The sequence below is a fragment of the Dendropsophus ebraccatus genome, chromosome 6, assembly GCF_027789765.1.
Source record: "Dendropsophus ebraccatus isolate aDenEbr1 chromosome 6, aDenEbr1.pat, whole genome shotgun sequence".
Taxonomy (NCBI): Eukaryota; Metazoa; Chordata; class Amphibia; order Anura; family Hylidae; genus Dendropsophus; species Dendropsophus ebraccatus.
The window spans coordinates 31,051,729-31,072,750 of NC_091459.1; the positions used below are offsets into that span (position 1 = coordinate 31,051,729).

General features: G+C 40.1%; 1 protein-coding gene across 6 annotated transcripts in view; it reads left to right on the forward strand.

Annotated features, from left to right (window-relative positions):
- KLHL32 (kelch like family member 32) overlaps positions 1–21,022 on the forward strand; it is a 126,220-nt gene that overhangs the window by 50,514 nt on the left and 54,684 nt on the right. The window lies entirely within an intron of this gene.

The following is a 21,022-nucleotide window of genomic DNA, read 5'->3' on the forward strand; positions in this document are numbered from 1 at the left end:
GGTGCCTTGGATTACGAGCATAATTCGTTCCGGGACTGTGCTTGTAATCCAAATCCACTCTTACACCAAAGCAAATTTTCCCATTAGAAGTCACTAAAATGTAGACAATTGGTTCCATACCCCCCAAAAAATGATTTATTATTCTGAATAACATGTAAAAAAAATTAAACAAACATTCAGACACAGCTGAATATGTGATATTATAAGTTACTGTACAGTAATGGAGAGGATGGGAAACACAAAGACTGCAGGGAGCATGAAGGAATGAGCAGGGCAGATGTGGGCACAGTATAGCAGCACTATCTGTCCAGGGAGAGAGGGGTTACAGCTATGGAGAGATTACCCTCACAGTCCTGTCCCCTGATGTGAGCCCCAGCCTGAAGTGGATCTGCTATGATTTGGAAGGTGAGGGAGACTTCCTGGGTCAGAGTACAGGGCTGTAGACTATGCTATACAGACCATGCCCCTCCTCCACTCGCCCTCCCACCCAGTACAGGGAGCTCTTAAACCAAAGCAATGCTCTTAAACCAAGTCACAATTTTGAAAAACTGTGAGCTCTTAAACCAAAACGCTCTTAAACCAAGTTACTCTTAAACCAAGGTACCACTGTATAATAATCAAAAACTATTTTGTGCAGTATTATTTCTTTAGTGGACTTTAGTTGTTTTCCAGAATCGGTTTTCTAGGACATAGACATTTAATATTTGAATGTTAGGGTTATGACCCCCAAGGGCCTCCTCAGATCAGCTTAATGAAGGAACCATGGAGCTCATTTGAGCTGTGCAATCCACTTCATATTATCATAGGCACAGTGACTCATTAAATGGGTATTCTTGGACCCCCCACCGTTGCCAAGGACAGAGGTCACATTGACACAGAACACATGCATGGTCACCATTCGAATTGTCTGGAGGACATCTGAACTCTATCCTCGGCATCTGATGCATGGATAAGCTCTTCATATAACTACTGATGGTGATCACACCCCTTTAAGCTGCAGTATATACCAAGTACAGTCGCACACATTTATAGCACGGTGCCAGGGGTCAAACCTCCAACTAACATAAAAAAATATTTTTTTATTTAGCTAATACATTGCTTTAACCCCTTGAGGACAGAGCCCAAAATGGCCTTAACCCCTTCCAGCAGAATCATGTATCGGCACATCTATTTCTGCACACCATTCTGGCAGATGCAGGTACGTTACAGAGATGACACGGGCGCAGGAGCGTGTCATCCGCCGGGGGCCTGGCTGTCAGTAATAGCCGGGCACCCACCGCAAATGCCAAGATCCGGGCTGAGCCCCAGATCTTGGCAGCTAACCCTGTAGGTGCTGTGATCAGTGCGTTCGCAGCACCTATAGTGCTACAAGAAGGGAGAATCCTCCCTTTGTTCCCTATCGGGATCGCACAGCTCTGATGGTTGCTGAGACGTCAGGAGGCTTCCCCGAAGGCTCCCGGTGTCTCAGCTACGGTGGCTGAACCTGATCAGCTTTGCCTAATACTGGCATATATGCCTATATGCCTATAATCAGGCAATTGCACAGTAAAGCCCCATGGTGGGACAATAAATTAAAGTAAAAAAAAAAAATTACACACAAAAAAATATTAATAAGAAAGTAAAATTCATATATAATCCCCATAGCCCCTAATACAATAATAAATGTTGGGGGGGAGTACACATATTTAGTAGTGCAGCATGCCTAATGACGATGGCAAAAAAAAATTTCATATCGGCCAAAATTTACCACTAACCTAAAGTACAATATGTTACAAAAAAAAAAATTTCTGAATCAGAAAAGTTATAGCATTACGTTGCTACAACCGCATAAAGTGAGACAGGTTGGATTTAAAAAATGGGCTCTGGTCCTGAAGGCTAAAATCAGTACAGTCCTTAAAGGGATAAGGACCATGACAAATTTCAATTTAGCATTTTTGGTTTCTCCTCGTCGCCTTCTAAGAGAACTCTTATTTTTCCAGTTGGTGGGCCAGTTAGTGTCCATGTATGGTAGAACCCCCAAAATATCATTTATGGGGTGAAACTGGGAATTTTTTTTTTTTTTTTGGGGGGGGGGGGGGGGTCCATGTTTTTGTAATGCACTTTACAGTAAAACTGACATGATATCTTTATTCTATAGGTCAGTTTGAATACAGCGATATGCAGTTTATTTAGCTTTAATAATGTTTTACTGTTTTTATTAACATAAGAACTTTTTTTTTTTGCAAATAGGTATGATTACAATGGCCCTTTTGTGAATCTTATAGTGCTTTTATTTTTTCACGTATGGGGCTGTATGGGGTGTCATTTTTTGCGCCACAATCTCTAGTTTTAATTAATACCATATTTGTGTAAATGAGACATATTGTTTAATTTTTATACATTTTTTAAAAATAAAATGTAATAAAAAATAATCAATCCTGGCGTTTTTTTTAATGCTTTTTGTTTATGCCGTTCACCGTACGGGAACAATATTGTTTTATTTTAATAGATCGGTCAATTTTGCACGCTACAGTAAAAAAATGTGTATTTATTTATTTATATATGTTTTATTTATAAAATGGGAAAGGGGGGTGATTTAAACTTTTATTGGGGAAGGGCTATGGTGTTTTTTTTTTATTTTTTTTTTAGATTTTTTTTATTTTACACTTTTTATGTCCCCTTAGAGAACTTTAACATTTTTACATTACATTTGACACACTGATCATTGCTATGCCACCGGACCCACTGGCGTATCGGTACGGTATGGGTCCTTAAGGGGTTAATAAAGTTATATTATATATGCACTACCACTGAGCGGCAGGAGTAAGGGGTGACATGGCCCCACTGCTGCCACCAATCTCTAAGCCCTGCGGTTCCCAATCCTCTGCTTGTGTTCTTGAATACAGTACCCAGGGCATACTCTGCCTGACTGGATCGCTGTGTGCGGTAGCCTCTGCACCTCATGCACCAAGCATTAGCAGAGGCTTAGGGCCCTATTACACGGAACGGCACGATTTTATCGTGTGAAAAATCGTTAAATCGTTTGAATTTAAACGATAATCGTTCTGTGTAATTGCTGGGAACGATCGAAAAATCGATCGTATGTCGTTGATTGTTAATTTAGATCTGAACCTAAAGTTATCGTTAATCGTTCGCTAATCGTTCACTGTAATTCCACGTTTGTTCGCTCAAGTTCCTCATTTTTTTCACAAATCATTCAGTGTAATAGCACATTGTTCATTGTTTTTCTGGGATCAGAAGGAACAAAAGATCATAGTAATGATCGCAATAACGATCATAGTGACGATCGTAACTAACGATTATCTTTCTGTGTAATATGTTGAACAATTTTAGGTGAACGATAAACAATCTCGTTTGCGATCATTATTCGTTAGTTGTTAATAGTTAAAAATTGCTCAGTATAATAGGACCCTTACAGACACAGGGATCGACCCCCCCCCTCCTGCCGGGTACTGTATATAAGAATAAATAGTCCACAGGGGATTGGGACTCTGCTTTGTATAGCACTGTGTGGCAGCGCTTCAGCAGAGCAGGGGATTGGGAACAAATGTTGATGGCATCAGAGGGACTGTGACCAGTTACCGAAGTCGATATGTAAATATAAAACTATACATTTATCTTAATTATGTTATAATAAAATGTTATTAAAGCAATATATTAGCAAAAATATTTTTTCTTTTTCCGGAGTACCCCTTTAATGTCTAGGTTCTGCAAAACCCCTTACACCTTAGATTGATGGTCAAATCCACCGCGACCAGCCGGTTTGGCCAATCAAAGTTTAATGTGTATGGGGCCATTCTAAACAACACATGATGGAAAATCACGGCCGACCCCTTTGTTCAGCGTGAGCTTCCTCTACGGCTTACCCCTTCCCGTAGACCAAACAGGAACGCTCGGCCATGTCGAGTGTGTGGAAAGAACAGATGGCAGGTGGCAGATATACCGGTCGTTCATCCATCAGTTATTGAAGGTGCACGACCACCTTAAAGGTCCGTCAGTGTGTACCTACACAGCTTGTTACTTTCACCTTCTTTTGTTCGTCAGGAGACATTTTTCCAATTACATTTTTGCTTACTGCCGGATCGTACAGACTTTTCGAAGATGGGAAAGTTTTGGGCATCTAGAAAAACTGCAAAAAACAGTATTTAACCCACATTCGGAGCAGAGCTATGTTTTTAGGCATTTGATATGCTGACATTTAGCTGGTTTTGTTGGACTAGAGCCATCACACCTATTTAGTGACATGATTACTGTGTTACTTGACATAGTGGCAGCTTGCAGATTAATGCTAGGAAAAGTGCTGCGCCCCCTCCTTTATCCCCTCATTACAGGGAAATAATGATAGGATTGCTAAGCAGTGGGAAAATATGACCTGGAAATAGCTGAGACGGTTTTGAATGTCAGTGCACTTTATTGCAGGTTAAATTGAACACTAATGCCAGGATTTGCTTTGGCCTGTTGTTTGGTATCACACCTCGATGTGTCAGGAATGGCAGATAATTCCAGATTCTGGTGCAATACCATGCAAAACAAAAAGCACGGTAACTTTCCGAAGCCAATTATAGGAAGAGCCTTGTTTCTGGAGAAGGGAAAAAAAAACCATTTTGAAATGATGATAGAAAATACCGTCGGCTTCTTTGCAATTTGCTTTGACTGTTCTTAATAGGAAATAAAGTGAAGGGTTGACACAACTTGCTTTAAAGTAATTCCCATAATGGGGATTTAATTTTTTATTTTTTTGCATTGGCTGAAAGTTTTTTTTTTTCTAATGCATTTGTATAATATTTGTCAGTCAGTAAGCCTTTAATAAGAATTTTTTGTGAACTGAACATGATGCTGAATACTTATTTATCTAAATTTCACTGCACCTGCATTGGCGGCGATATAGAAACTAGAAATGATTTTGTGCAGTTATTGAATTAAAAAAATGTTTAAAATAATCTATGTTCTCCAACCAAATTGTTAGAGATAATAAGAGTTTGTCTTTTTTAGAATGAAAGCAGAATAAAGTAGATAGTGGAAAGTTAATTAGGATAGATAGATAGATAGATAGATAGATAGATAGATAGATAGATAGATAGATAGATAGATAGATAGATATGTGGTGGTTAGTTTGCGTCAGCTCAGCCAGTGATGTTAGTGTTGTGATGCCAGTGCTAGTCCAGCACACAGGTGTGATGTTGGTACCTGCTTTTTGTAGTATGGCTGGCTGTGTCCCCCAAATAGTCGGTAACCAGCCGCGTTGTAGTGGGTCCCTTGGGCTTTTGTCTTGTCAGTGGCACCTGACCCACCCGGACTGTCGGTACCACCACCCACAGAAGGGGGGGAAATAATCCAAGGTGTGCGGTGGTGTGTGTACAGGTGCCGGCGCAGACAGAAGATGATCGAGTCCCGTTAGTATAAAATTATAACAACAGTACTCAGTTTCACAAATAATAGATCTTGACACACTTGAATGCTTGATTTTAGTGAAGGAGGTAGGTGCTTGAGAGAAGTACGAGAGGTAGCGGTGCTTGTAGAGTGAAGAGTAGAACAGAGGAAAGAGTTTTGCCAGAAGAGCCCCAACAGAGTGTAGCTGTGTACTCTGCTGGAACTTTTAAAAGATATATCTTGAGAGAGAGAAGTGATACTCGTACTCACATTTAGACACTGTCTGACCACATTCTGCCTTCTGGTAGTGTAGCACCCATCCCAGTAGCGTAGTACGAGCCCCAGCCATGGTTGTCTGGGTTTAGCTAGGTGTCCAAGTGTTCTGGGTTACCTGCACTGCGCAGTAGGATACGTAGACCTTGTATACTGGTTGCTTTGTCCTACCGACGCTAGTTCCTATCTTGTTCAGTATACTGCCCTGCTCTGTTTAGACGTGTTCCTGGCATGGCTCAGGGTGTTCCTTGGTGACTACTCTCCCTGTTGTGTGCTTAGCACTGCATAGTAGATGTAGTAGTTCGACTGAAAGAACTTTTGGTATCTAGTTGCATCTGTTGACACTCGTGGCTAGACTAAACTGAACTGCGCACTTCCTCCCACGCGGAGATAACTAACTCCTCCTACAGGGGTGAGTGTGTTTAGAGAGCAAGGATAGGTTGACCTATTGGTCTGCACAAAACACATGGTACAACATACATTAACCCATGACCTTCCTCAGCTGTGCAATAGAATACACATAAAAACACTGACACCTAGTGGGAAAACTGTAAATACCTCAGCCACCACTGAACCTGAAAGAAAGCTTTTTGACAAAGAACACTAACAGTGGGACACCACATATAGATAGATAGATAGATAGATAGATAGAACAATTTGGAAAGATTCCTAGGACAGGTATATGAATAAATAGATAAACATATACCGAAGATAGAATGAACAAATTGCTGTAGATAAATAGGGCAATTTTCTATTTGCCTTTTTTATAAAGGTTCTATATAGATAGATCAATAATGAAAATACATCTGAATCTGTTAATAGTTCGATAACATATAGGAACATAGCCATGTCTTCCAACTTTTAGCATAAGAGAAACAGATTGCTGAACTCAGGGAGACCAGCCAAATGACAACACTGACGGCTGCTAGTGAAAGCGCTCAATGCAGTGAAGTCCTAGGTGCATTGCCCCCTGGGAAACATGAATATGCAAAAGAGGAGCCCGGAGGGATATCTGGCTAGTCCTGTGTTTTGAGACTCATCAATGAGGCTCCACAGGCTCCTCTTTTGCAACTTTTAGCATGGTCAAAGATAGACAAAGAAGTCTGGTTTGAGAAAACTCATAGAGATGTCAAAATGTTGGTGTTGGGGTCTGAACATACCCTAAGGTATATTCTGTAAAAGATACATATTATATTTGTCTATCAAAGTGATATAGTACATAATCACAGATGTTCTTTGGATAGATAGATAGATAGATAGATAGATAGATAGATAGATAGATAGATGATAGATAGATTGATTGAAGATACATGTGAAGGAATACATATACAGAACCCCCTTGCATTTGCCGTATCTGACCTTCATACAATATACTGCAGTATGAACACTGAGTTTCAGTATAAACTCTCCTCAGTAGTCCCATGAAACCCCTGTAATGTATCTGCAAATCGGATCAATAGCATAATAAATAAATTGGGTTATACCATATAAAATAGTAGGACCTCATTTTACTATTGACCTTGTAAAGGATAGACAAATCTGAGATAGTCTTCCCTGCACTGGTTAATCCTCTGCAAGCCGTGCCTGTTCAGTATGGATTACAATGCAGTAGATGGCAGTGTCTGACCATTCCATCCCAGGAAGACGAGACTTTAAATGAGACCAGTGCAGAATGTATTTATTTTTCTCATTATTATTAGTATTATGAGCTGCAAAGGAGTAAACAGATATTATTCGCACATTGGCCGCAATGCATTGTAATTTTTAACAAACAACCCCGGAATGCTTTAATGTTATAACAGGCAATGTGGCCGCATTTTCGCCGGGATGGCCATTTATCATTATACTTTGTGAAATCATTCATTTGCTCTAATTTGAATGTAAATGACTCCAAGGTTTTACAAATAAGGTGACAGTCTCACATAAATGTAATTGCCGGGTTCATCTCTTTCTTTTTTTCTATATCACTCATTAGGTTATGAATTAAATACATCTTATTAAACTAGGGGCATGTCCAATGATGATATTGTAATGGCAAATTACTGTGTGCTATTAGTGGTGTATTTTTTATTCATGGACATTAATTTGTCATTAAGGCGGCATTAGTTTAACACTTTTATGGGGATTACGTGACCTGAAAGAAGAACCTAGTTCTGGAATCTGAGGGAAGAAAGAAGAGAACCTAGTGCTAGACGTAGTCGGCATTTTGGCAGGATTTCAGACGCTGCTTAACAACGTATCTGCGGAAATTCCTTCGTGGTTCTCCAATCTAACCTGAGAGCCAAAACGTTTTGTGGTAGCACATGACTGTGGCGTTCACATAAAAGTCCCTTAATGTCACAATCAATTTACATATCTTTTATGAAGAGTCTTCTCCAGTCACTAGCATAGTAATAGACGGCCTCCCAATGCCAGACGGAGAGCGGCGTTATAATGGAGTCATTTATATCACCAGAATAATTTGATGACAATTCAATCATAGTAGGAAAACCCAACATAAAATTACATTGCTCTGTGCAGCTGATCCAGAGATATCCTCCTGAATAACATGGACAATAAGTAGTCTTCTTCATTATGTGCATGAGCCTAGTAGTCCTGGATATTCATGAGAAGCAGAAAACTCTGCCCACCAGCTGCTGATTGGCAGTTATCTATTCATGCTGTGTAAAGGCAGTTAACTGTCAATCAGCAGCTGGAGGGCGGGGGGAGGGGTGTGACAAGAATCCTATTCTCCAGCATATTAGGAGAACGGCTAAACAAAATGATGTAAGTAAAATGTTATTCTGTCCAGCATTTCTGTCACTAACTTATGCTGCCCTCATTTGGGCTAAGTTCACGCAATGTATTTTTTCATTTAAAGGGGAACTCTGGATAAGAAAAACTTGTTTTCTATTAAGAGTACATTAAAGGTTAAATAGAGGAATCTATACAATGTATTACTGTATCTGTACGGTTTTGACACACTGGTAGCTGATAGAAATTCAGGAAGTGAAAATTGGCCCCTGTGCCAATTCACATTGTCTCCTGCTCCTTCTGCGTGTGTGTTTGCTGAGGACAGGCTGATGATGCAGACACTGCGCAGAGCGTGATGTCACAGGAGGCTTGGCTGGATCACCCAATACCCTGAGTGATCCACTATCTCTGACCAGCCAAAAGCAGGTGCAGCACTAATTTTACTGATTGTGATGGGTGGGGGACTGTAATGATCAGCTGAGGGAAAGCATTCTGGGAACTGCTCAACCAGGAAGGACAGAAACACAATACAGAACAACCCCCCCCCCCCAAACAAATGGATTTTTGGTAGTTTCAAAACTGGGATAGACAGGTAAGTAATGCTATATGCTTCTGCAGAAGTTTCATTTTTTTTAACCTCTACCTGGAGTTCCCCTTTAATAACGGTCATTGTTGCAACTGCTGTTATTAAATGAAAAAATACATTGCATTGATTTATTCGATTTATTGCATTTGATTTATTAGTGGAATTCCGGCTACAGTGAATAGAGTGAATAGCGGCCGCACAAGACTGACAGAGTAGACAATGTTAAGTATGGCTCTGGCTACACTTTACATTGTCGTTTATGGTAAATTGTAAGGCGGGCACACAAGAAATGAAGTTCATTCAGCCAGTACTGCAGTACCGGCCGACATTAATTTCACTGACACTGGCCGTTCTGTGACACAGCCGTGTCACCGAGCGGCCAGTGTCAAACTGTGTGTGAACCCGGCCTTAAAGGGGTAGTGCACCCAAAAAAATTTTCTTTCAAATCAACTGCTGCCATGAAGTGCCAGAGATTTGTAATTTACTTCTATTAAAAAATCTCAAGCCTTCCAGTACTTATCAGCTGCTGTATGCCCAACAGGAAGTTGTATTATTTCCAGTCTGGACAGCAGGAGAGGTTTTCTATGAGGATTTGCTCCTGTTTTGGACAGTTCCTGACATGGACAGAGGAGGCAACAGAGAGCACTGTGTCAGACAGGAAAGAAAACACCACTTCCTGCTGGACACACAGCAGCTGATAAGTACTGGAAGACTTGAGATTTTTTAATAGAAGTGAATTACAAATCTCTGGCACTTTATGGCACCAGTTGATTTGAAAGAAAAATTTTTTGGGTGGACTACCCCTTTAAGGTCGAATAAACCTAGTGACGGATTCCTGTCATATATAGGGATTAGGAGTGAAAATAAGTAAGGGTAGATTGCTAGTGCAATATTGTGAAACACCACAGACCTTTAGTCCTTGGTAATTTGATCTACTTACATGTACTAGTCTGGTTGTATAATAGAAACAACAGTAGTGAAAGCTGTTGCACCACATTGGAGATTTTTCTATTCCCTTATTAGAATTGGAGAATGTCAATATCCCATCGGGATTCCTCATATTCCTGTTAGTTATTTTGCTGCTGGGCTCCTTTTCCTGTTTTGTTGGTTCGATTTACATCAACCATGATCGATAGTAGATGAACAATTGAAGAAGTTAAAATTCCTCTGTTAGTATAAACAGTTTATATCCAACATGTTTCCTGTGCTGGTATCTTCCTCAGGCATACATAGTGCACAAATGACTTTCATACAAAAATAGTGAAGAAAAAGCGGATGGGTCCAGGTTACAAAAATCGTTTAATATCCAGTAAATATTTAGCTTTCTATTGCTTCTAAGATTTTGCAATGCCTTATTCTGACTAGCAGCTAATTGCTGGGAAATTTCTAATAAACACTATTTAGAAAGTTCTTTATTTTGCATTCAGGAAACTAAAATTAAAACAAAACAAAACAAAAAAAACTGTACAAATGTATCCATCGCCATGTATTCATCTGTAGTGTTTATGTGCAATGATATATTTTACAAATATAGCTGGATTAGATTTTAATTGTTAACATACCTAGCATAAAAAAAAAAAAACACTTTTGACATGTCACAGGGAATTATTGATCAGTCTGGTTGTCACTGCTGAAACTCCACCAATCAGGAGAACGAGCATGGAGCAGTGCACTTTACTTTCCTGCTGTCAGTCATCTCCGTCTTATAATGGAGCTGCCTGACTGGAGATCGATGCAAGACGTGAATTTGAAATGCACTACTACATGCTTTTCCCACCTTGTTCTTCTGATCGGTGGAGGTCTTACCTGTGAGACCCCCAACAGAAACAAATTTTTTATACGTCCATATGACATGTTAAAAGTAAATTTTTAATGACAGTAATGTTTAAAGCGTATGTACCACTAGGTACATCGCTTTGGGTTTTTTACATGAACAGACCGACGCGGGATGTCGGTGGCATGGTGCTTTTTCTGAACTGCCGCCCAATTCCCGTGTCACAGAGGGAAGGGCAGATTGTCCCACAGGGGAAAGGTGGGTCTGTCCCCAGTGCTCTGGGGTGGGCCAGTGCCCGGCAACAGACCGGCACCGTGCGCGGGAACAGGGCAGCGTTTAAAAAAAAGGACAGCGCCATTGTCATCCCCGCGCCGCTGCCGGTCTGTTAATGTAAGAAACCTAAAGCGATGTACCTAGTGGCACATTCGCTTTAAGTAACAATGGTAATAGCATGGTATAAGAGGCATTATTTTTTCTTCTCTATAGTTTCAGCTGGACCATAAAGACCCTGCAACTTATAAATCCTGAGGACCTTTTTTTTTGTTTACCACTTGTTATGTATTACATATATTAGAAGGAATGTATGATCTGTTTATCATGGTATCTTATCTCTTTGAATAAAAAATATTTTATATAATTGTGAAATGTTAAAGGCCCCTGTGACAATGTGCCTGTTTTAACCAGTTTACTTACTACCGTTTAAATGTTACCCCCTCTTGTCACCCTCTTCCATCTTCTACTTTACTCCCATCAACCTGGCCCTATATACAGCATTTTTTCCATTAAAGGAGAACTATCAGCAGGTTAGACAAATCTGACCTGCTAATAGCCTCTTATAGCGCACAAGACACTAAGGAGGAAGGTATGTATGTTACCCTCCTCCTCGGCACAGGTCCCACGCTGTTAGCTGGGATAAACTCCACTATGGAACACCCTTAGGGGCACTGCCATGTCATCGGCCCGCTCCTTCTAAAATATTCAAGGGAGCTGGTGGGTTGGATGATGCGGAAGTACTCCTAAGGGTGCTCCGGAGCCCCCAATGGGCGGAAACCTATCTAATGGTGCCGCGTCATAGAGGGGAGGGAGTTTCCGCCTCCAGTGCTTAAGCCCCTGCCGGTGCCTGGGGAAAGACCAGCGCAGTCAGCGGGAACTGGGCCGCAGTTCAAAAAAGGACCAAAGCACTGGCTTCCCTACGCCGGCGGCCTTCTATCCATGTGGAGAAACTTAAAGCGAATGTACTGCTGGTAACACTAATTCCGACTGTGACCTTCTACAGTAAAGTTTAGCTTTGTTTTTTCTGTATCTGATTATTCTAGCTTGTCGGTTATTCAGTTATGTATCACTAAATTACTCACTTTCATACCAAGTAAATAATAATACAAATAGCCTGCATATGGGAATTGCAGCACACCATCTTTTAAACTTATCATGTTTAAAAAAAAAACAGCAATTCTTCTATTTTTTTGGATTTAGTTTTTACAGTGTTTACAATGTGGTATAAAATGTTAAAGTGAATCTGTCAGCTGCAGTTCACATTTAAAGCTGCTGATACTGCTAAATAGCTGTTAGGTCAAGGAGACACATGGTACTTTTCATGCATCCATCTGTGCCTTCATAATGTAGAAAAATTCATGCAACGAGTCAAAAGGGCTTTCTTAGACCCTGACTAGCTGTGGACTATAATGCCTCTTCGCTCCCCCTGCCATACCTGACCTTGCTTGAGACTTAGCTTCTAACTGACTGTCAGTCAAGTACAGATAGGGATGAGAAGCAAGGAGGCCAGATGGAAATTTGAACTGACCTATCTTTTAATGGGGTTGGAACTCTAGCTGCCCAATAATTTACAGTCCCAGCGGCCCATCGGGAATCTGCCCGCCCTGACAGATTGTTAGTCCGGGCTTGATGTACATGTTGTGGATATGTGACTAGGGGGTACATAGAACAAAGAAAAAGAGCAGCGCTCCATAGCACAGGTCAGATGGTAGAATAGGTGTGAGCACAATCTTAGAAGCTCTCACCTGAGTAGGTTGTGCAAAGGGAGGCACAACACTTAAAAAGGCTTGTATTAGAACCGCAGCCTCTCCCCAAGTAGATCCGACTAGGATCCTAAACGATACAACAAATCACCTCCTCTCCATGCAGGGGAGTTATCGAGGCGCAGGTCCAAGGAGCATGCAGTATCAGGAAAAATTATTTCTTAAAAATTCCCATATAAAAACTAAAAAGCGACACAACGCGTTTCCAAACCGGACTGGTTTCTTTTTCAAGTGTCAAACCAGTCCGGTTTGGAAACGCATTGTGTCGCTTTTTAGTTTTTATATGGGAATTTTTAATAAATTATTTTTTTCCTGATACTGCATGCTCCTTGGACCTGCGCCCCGATAACTCCCCTGCATGGAGAGGAGGTGATTCGTTGTAGGGGGGTATATGTCTCATTCAGGCTGCTAGATGAGGTAGTAAAAACCATGAAAGCTGTGTTGTTTAGAAGAGTTATTTTGATGAGCTATTCTTTATTAGTTTTGGGCCTAGATTTTGATGGAATGGCAGATAGGTTGGCAGTAGGAACCCTCTCAAATCCCGTATGGGCCTTATCCGCAGGTGGAATCCCAGCCTAATTGCTCCATGGTAAAAAGGCTGTAGGGAAAGCAAGCTGGAACTTAGAGCCTAGAAGCCACAGGAGCCTGCTACGTATCGTCTGTATTGCTGTCATATGCCAATTATTTGGAGTTAGGCTAGAAACCCTGTATAGTTTGTACCCAGCCAGGCAGGTTTTATTTTGTCTTCCCTGTGCCGCCTATGTTTAATGGACATTGCTTTGCTAAAATAGAGCCAAATTGGACTTTTACTTAAAGGGAACCTGTCACCAAGGACGCAGGCACAGAGCCCGCCTGACCCCCTGCTGCAGCCCCCGGATACTTACCCTTTCCGACAAGTCCCGTTCCTGGAGCCGGTCCCGGGACGAAGATATCAGCGCTCGAAGCTGTGCACACGCCGCTGAGATGAGTCCGACGCCCCTAGAGAATGAATGCAGCCGTCATTCTCTATGGGCTACAGACTCAACTCAGCGGTGCACGGGCACGGCTTCGGGCATTGATATCTTCGTCCCGGGACCGGCTCCAGGAACGGGACTTGTCGGAAAGGGTAAGTATTGGGCGGGCTCTGTGCCCGCATCCCCCGTCACAGGTTCCCTTTACAACTGTACATAGACCAGGGATGGGGAACCTTCGGCCCTTTGAGCTGTTGCAAAACTACAACTGGCTGTCCAGGCATGATGGGAATTGTAGTTTTGCAACCGCTGAGGGATGAAAGTTCCCCGTTCCTGACACAAACTATCACTACAGACGTGTCTTGATCCCCCCCCCTAAAAAATAAAAAAATTAAATATATATATATATATATATATATATATATATATATGTATTGCCCTGATTTTATAATAACTATGTTCAATCCAAAGAGAAAACAGCTGGAGCTGTAAATGACTCTGGCGCGGTTATTGATGGCTGAGCTTGGCAGTCACATTTCTGAGCTATGTACACTTTTATTTTATCTTAATTATGCATTCATTAAAAGCTTTTTGTACTCAACTGAATAAAGTAAATATTTTCTTGATCTCTGTAGTGTGCTCCCAGACTGTAGATTTGCACAGCAGGGCCCTGATAATATGAATAAATTGTATTTCCCCAAGGAGATTATCTTTCAAAGGCAGTTGTATAGAAGTGCAGTTATTTTATTTGGTGCTTCTTGGGCTTCCTTGCCATGAGTAACATGCTTATCTTTGTTTACTTATGATCAAGTTTAATTTATTAATTTGTTTTTGTCTGTTTGGAAGAGATACAAATCCTACTATATCTAAGTTTTGCCATCTAAATTCACCCAGGGAGGTAAAGGAGATGAGAATGGACGTTTGTGCCTGACACGCTTAGGTACATGTCTGAGAGTGTTTTATTTATTAAACTTTTTCTTCTTAAAGGGGAACTCCAGAGACCAAAAGTTATTTTTTTAATACATTGCTTTAATAAAGTTATATTGCTTTGTAATATAACTTTTTTTTTTTTTGTATGTTTTTTTTATTTTTATATATACTCACTTCTTTTTAGTGGCAGCGATAAGGGGGACTTGGCCCCTCTGCTGCCACCAACATTCGTGTCGGGAACTGCAGGACTCTAAGAACTTGCAATTCATGATCCTCTGCTTTCCGGATCTATGCAGAGCAGGGTGCCCCCCTCCCATGTACTGTATATTCTTATATACAATACCTAGGGGGGAGGCTACCCGACAAGATCAGTGTTCAGCGGCCTCTGCAGAGTGAGCGGTCTTTCAACATGATGAAAGACAACGATCAGCTGAGATCGTTCATGTTGGCTGATCGTTGCCTTTTATTACACTAGGTCATAATGGCCTATAATCAGCCAAATACAGCGGATAATGGCTTTGTGTAATAAGGCCTTTAGAGCTCTGCAGTTGCTGACACAAACGTTGGTGGCAGCAGAGAGGTTCTGTCGCCTCTTACTGCTGCCACTAAACAAAAGTGAGTATATGTAAAAAAAAAAATTATATATATATATATATATATATATATATATATATACTTTAAAAAAAAAATTATATTACAAAGTAATAAATTTATATTAAAAAGCAATGTATTAGCAAATTTTACTGAGATTGCACATCTTGCAGTAAAAATTTATCATTTTTAGGCTAGGTTCACACTGCGTTTTTGCAATCTGTTTTTTTTATCCGTTTTTTGCAAAAAACGGATGAAAAAAAAACAGATGTATTTGTGTGCATCCGTTTTTCCATTGACTTCCATTATAAAAAAAAAAAACAGATCAAAATGGATCCATTTTTTTAATGGACACACAAGTAGTGTCAGCTACATTTTTGTGTCCGTAAAAAAAAAAAACGAATCCGTTTTGATCCGTTTTTTTTTTTTTTTTTTTTTACAATGGAAGTCAATGGAAAAACGGATCAAAACAAATGCACACAAATGCATCCGTTTTTTTCATCAGTTTTTTGCAAAAAAAGATTGCGAAAAAGCAGTGTGAACTCAGCCTTACTGTGATTTGGGAAAGTCACATCAAAAACACAGCCCAATCACAATAAGAAGGACTTCTAGCGTGTTCCGTGTATGCAGTGGTTAGTACCATCCATAAGAAAAGAAAAGCAAAAGAATCAAAATCGTTATAGCGTTCGAATTTAAAGAATAATCGTCCTGTGTAATTGCAGGCAACAAACAAAAAATCGTTCATGTGTCGTTGATCGTCGATTTAAATCTGGCCCTAAAATCATGGCTAATCATTCGCTAATTGTTCGCTGTAGTTCCACATTCGTTCACTAACCATACAGTGTCATTCCACATCGTTCCTTCTTTTGCTGGGATCAGCTGAAGTAAGCAATCGCAGTAACCATCTTTATAACGATCGTAACTAACAACTATCGTTCTGTGTAATATGGTGACCGATTTCAGGTTAACAATAAGCAATCTCATTTGTGATTGTTTATCATTAATCTGTAAGAATTGCTTCGTCTAATAGGACCCTAAGTAAATAGTCCCAAAGTTAAAAACACCTAAAATATAGACCATGGGAATACCAGGTGCGGTATAACCCAGAACAGCACCCCTAATCTGGTATAGCATCTACCCTGCACAGTGTAAAATGATGTTAGTTCAAGGCTAACAAGGACAATATAAACCAATCAAGTTTATATAAGATGAAACAATAAACTCCAGGCTAGCCCGGCTAGCCCGTCTAGTCTGATCACACAGAAGCGCCATAGTAGTGCAAATTGCTGGAAAGCAAATGATTGTTATGATTATATATATATATATATATATATATATATATATATATATATATACCAACAAAACACAACAATCACTGAACTCAGGGAGAACAGCGAAAAAATCCAATGGAGTACTCATTTACGAGTCTCCACTGATTGTCCCCTACAAAACTGACTGCAAAACTGCAGTCTGTGGATGGATGCCTAGCCTTGGTAACCCTTGTCTTATGTCGTTATACTCGCCACAGAGTTAGACTTTGACTTACAGGAGCCACCCTGGTGTTTCCCTATTTAGTCAACAATGCTCGCAACAGAGTGAGGACCTGAGGGACTACGTATCAGGGTGGTTTGGTGTTTTCGCCACTAGGAGGCACCCCTTGGCAATGGGCTTCCTTCTCTGGAGAGAGGGATATCTGGCTATTCCCGAGTTTTGAGACTCGCAACTGAGGCTCCACAGACCCCTTTTTTGCATATATATATAATGGTGCCAAACAAAGGACAAAAAGGCTATAAATAGTGCCACCCCTCTCTCACACAGTAAAGCTTATCCTGAACATTTACTGACAGTATACTGTAGCTGTCATTTCAAACATCTCTACAGAACTTAAAATACAAGTGAATATAAGGAACAATGTAATAGATCTTATAAGACAAAACAGCTTTCAAGGCTGTTTTTCCTATTTCCCCCACTATCCATCTGTTAATTACTAAGGGCGAGACATCTACAGCAGAGTGAAGATGGGCTTAGGGCCCTATTCCAACGGACAATTATCGTTCGCATAATCGTTAACTATTAACGATCTCAAACGACCGCTATTGTGAAAGACCTGAAAACGTTCACTCATTTCCATGGAACTATAATCATTACTTATGATGGTATTTGCGATCGTTATTTTTTCGCTATTGCGTTCGTATCTACTGCGAACGATGTCTTATTCAATGCGAACGTTTTGCGAACGGGCAACGATAAAAATAGGTCCAGGTCTTATAAAGCGATCAACGATTTCTCGTTCGGTCGTTAATCGTTAACTGCATTTCAACCGATTCGAACGATTTAACGATAATCTGAACGATAATCGTCTGGTGGAATAGGGCCCTTACACTGTCCATAAAAGACTATGGAGTGAGTGAGCAGGAAGTGCTAAGAAACTGTGGAGATTGCATAGTAGCCAGCACGGAGGCCGGTCTGCATTCATACTGTCAGCATAGGGAAAGCAGATACTAAGATGGAGTATGCAGGGTGGTAACTGTCGGGAAATGTCTTATTCAAGTGATCAATTGGCCAGATCTAGTGCTAGGCTTTATATACAGACACAGGATAGCACATCCTAAAAATTCACCTAAAATGATAGTTACACTCTAAAATACTAGGCACACTTTAAAGTATCTACTTCTAATGTCTTGGTGCCAGATTTCACAGGACGTTTTCAGAGTCCATTTCTCGATGGGTCCTAGCTGTTTTGGTGGCACCAAGCCATAAATGTGTCACAGCAATAAATGCTACAAATACAATAAAAATTACACATATTGTAATAAAAAAAGAAAAAGAAGACAGGGCCACGGTTTGATAGAGCTGACAATCTAATGGTAACATGCCGGATTATGACAAGTATCATTTAAAGACAATTAGGAAAATTAATTTAACTCTAATTTCCCATCAAAAAATCAAAACAGTCTAAAAAAAAATTTTTTTTTTTCAATTTTAATCTTTTGCTTTTTTCAAACATAAGAATAAGTGCATTAAGATTTGTGTAGCAATGTTTCTGTTACTCCTATTATAGTAATTATTAAATGAAAGACCGAGCACATTTCACATTGTGTAAATTAGTGACTAATATTGAAATTCATGTGCATGACTTATCAAAGTGAAAAGAGGAAATGGAGTTGATGTATGAATGATAATTTATCAGTCTGCTCAATTAGGAATAAATACTTGTTCTATGTGCTATAGAATTAATGGGCCAATCCACATGCACACTTGCTTTTTTACCTAAACTAATTAAGCATATGCTAAAGTTTCCCAGTTTTCCAGATAATGGGCCCCAACATTTAGTTCTTGCCCTGTACGTAACACTTGATATAATATCATTATGAGCTTTGTCCGTGAGAAATATTGATCTTGATGTTACATCCCCTAATTGATAAGAATAACGGAGAGGCATAATAATTTAGCTATATCGATGACCCTAAGACTTTGCGTAATGTGAGTATATGTAATAACACTTATTGTAAGCTTCTGATGTGTGAGATGACAATCTCGGTAAGAAAAAAAATTGTCTGGTTGTAATCTTCACACCTCTAAGAAAATGCTTTATGTATCTCGTTTATGAGAGCTAAACCATAATACTATTTAAATTTCTTCCAATGTGAGTCGAAGAAGGCAGAAACCACGGCGATCAGACTGAAATTATATCAGACTAAAATCTGCAAAAAACAAAACAAAAAAACAACAACTCAATAACCAATAAAAAACCAAAGCCCCCCGAGTATCTCCAGTTGTTTTGGACTCTATGGAAAGATGAATCAAAATTTCCCTCATCTCACATTTCCCACTTTTCCTATTGTAAAAAAAAAAAACCACAGCATTCCTGTCAGGAATGTGCAGTGAGCCTGGTGTGAACTGGGTCTGTCTTTACTTTTTCTCTGACACACCCGCCTGGCTTTCAGCCTCCTGGCAATACAGGAGTTACACTGCTCACTGCTAGCCTTGATTGCTGCAGCTGAGGAGTGTTTTTTTGATTGACACAGGCCTCTGCCTGTCCGGAACCTCAAGGATCAGAGCGCCGGTCCAATGGGGATCCAGACCAGGCTCTTGATCCTCATAAATGAAAGCAGTGGCCAGTCTCTCATTGCTGGCTATTACGGGTCATACCCTGATCCCAGCTCCCCCTGTCTACTCCTGCGATCCCCGTTCCCGATTCCTCTGCTTGCTCGACTCATTACCTGACCTCCCACCTGACCTTTGGCTATCCGTTTGATCCCTGATGTTTGGTTCTGACTTGGCTTGTTGACTCTCCTTTGTTTTGTTTGTCTGTCTGTCTTGTTCTGTTACACTTATACAGTATAGGGCACATCTTCGTAGTTGTCCACAGCTGCCTAGGGCAGATTAAGGCAAGTAGGTAGGGACAGTGGGTGGGTTCAGACCTAGGGCCCACCTAGGTCCATTAAGGATGTCTTCCCTTGACTTCTTGTAAGTCACAGCTGAGGCCTGACCAGTACTCCTAAGTACTATGCCTACTGTATATAAACATCAGCCAGACCACTACTTTTAGAGCAGGGTGGTGGTCTGTAACCTAGACAACGAGCTGTTAACAATGAAAAGGAAAGAGCAGCATACGCGGAGAAGGAGACTAGTTTGCTAAATGAATGGTTTTTTTTTTAATGTTTAACTTGATGAGTCCTACAAGGATAACTTGATATGAAAATACACCGTTAATTCCATGCTGTGTTATATTATGATGATGCCAGGATAAGGACAGAGTTCAGTCACAATGATGTCCTGTTACTGTGTCTCTCTAGTTCTAGGAAGCAGTCCATAATGATGATGTCAACATTGTATAAACTATTATATTTAAATGGTTACCTTTAAAAAGGGTGTAGCTGAGGTGAAAGGGGGCGTTACATAGGTCATGGCTTAGAAGGCACCAAATATTGTTCTAAAGTAAAGCCAATCAAGAATTCCTATAATGTTAGACAAAAATGTCTAAATATGTGCCAGATTTAATATAAACTATTCCATTGTAATGATGTTACAGTAGTGTTTGTGTTTGGCTTAGTTTCATTATTATTTTGTCACAATAGAATTAGATTTTTTTTATTAGTGTAATCAGTAGATTACAAGGATGGAAACCAATGCTGAAAAAAAGGACATGTCCTAGTGCGGACCCAGATTTATTCTTCTCATAGAAATCAATGGGATCCGCTATTTTTTACAGATTGTAACCTGTTTGGCATCCGTATTTTCATGAAAAAATACGGATGACTCATAGGTCATAAGGTTGTGTTTCTAAGCAACCACAACCAGGAAGAAGGAACTGCAGAAGCACAGGTGCTTGCAAACAGAGAGAGAATTAGCTAATTAATTAACAGAACTGTCTCACAGTAAAGCAAAACAGAAATTGCAAAGTAAAATGGCTGACAAGCGATCATGTGACTTTTTTTTAGGGGTTGCGCATACTGGTGCTAGTTTTTTTTTTAACCTACTCAACTTTACTAACTAGTATTGTGCAATCAGTAAAAAACAAAAACGGATTTACTGAAATAGGGATGCAATATAGATGCCTAATCCGTAATTTTTAGCGAATTGTGCGGGAGGACTCTACGGACTTGAAAACAATACTGAACGTTTGAATAAGGCCTTAGTTTGTGGTGTATACAACAAGCAACATCAGCAAAATGTAGTAACTGAGAAATATATAGCTTCCTCCGTCTAAGGGGCCTTTAACACGGACCAAATTTTGGCAAGGAATGTTGTTAGAAACGCTCTTTCGCCTGATAAT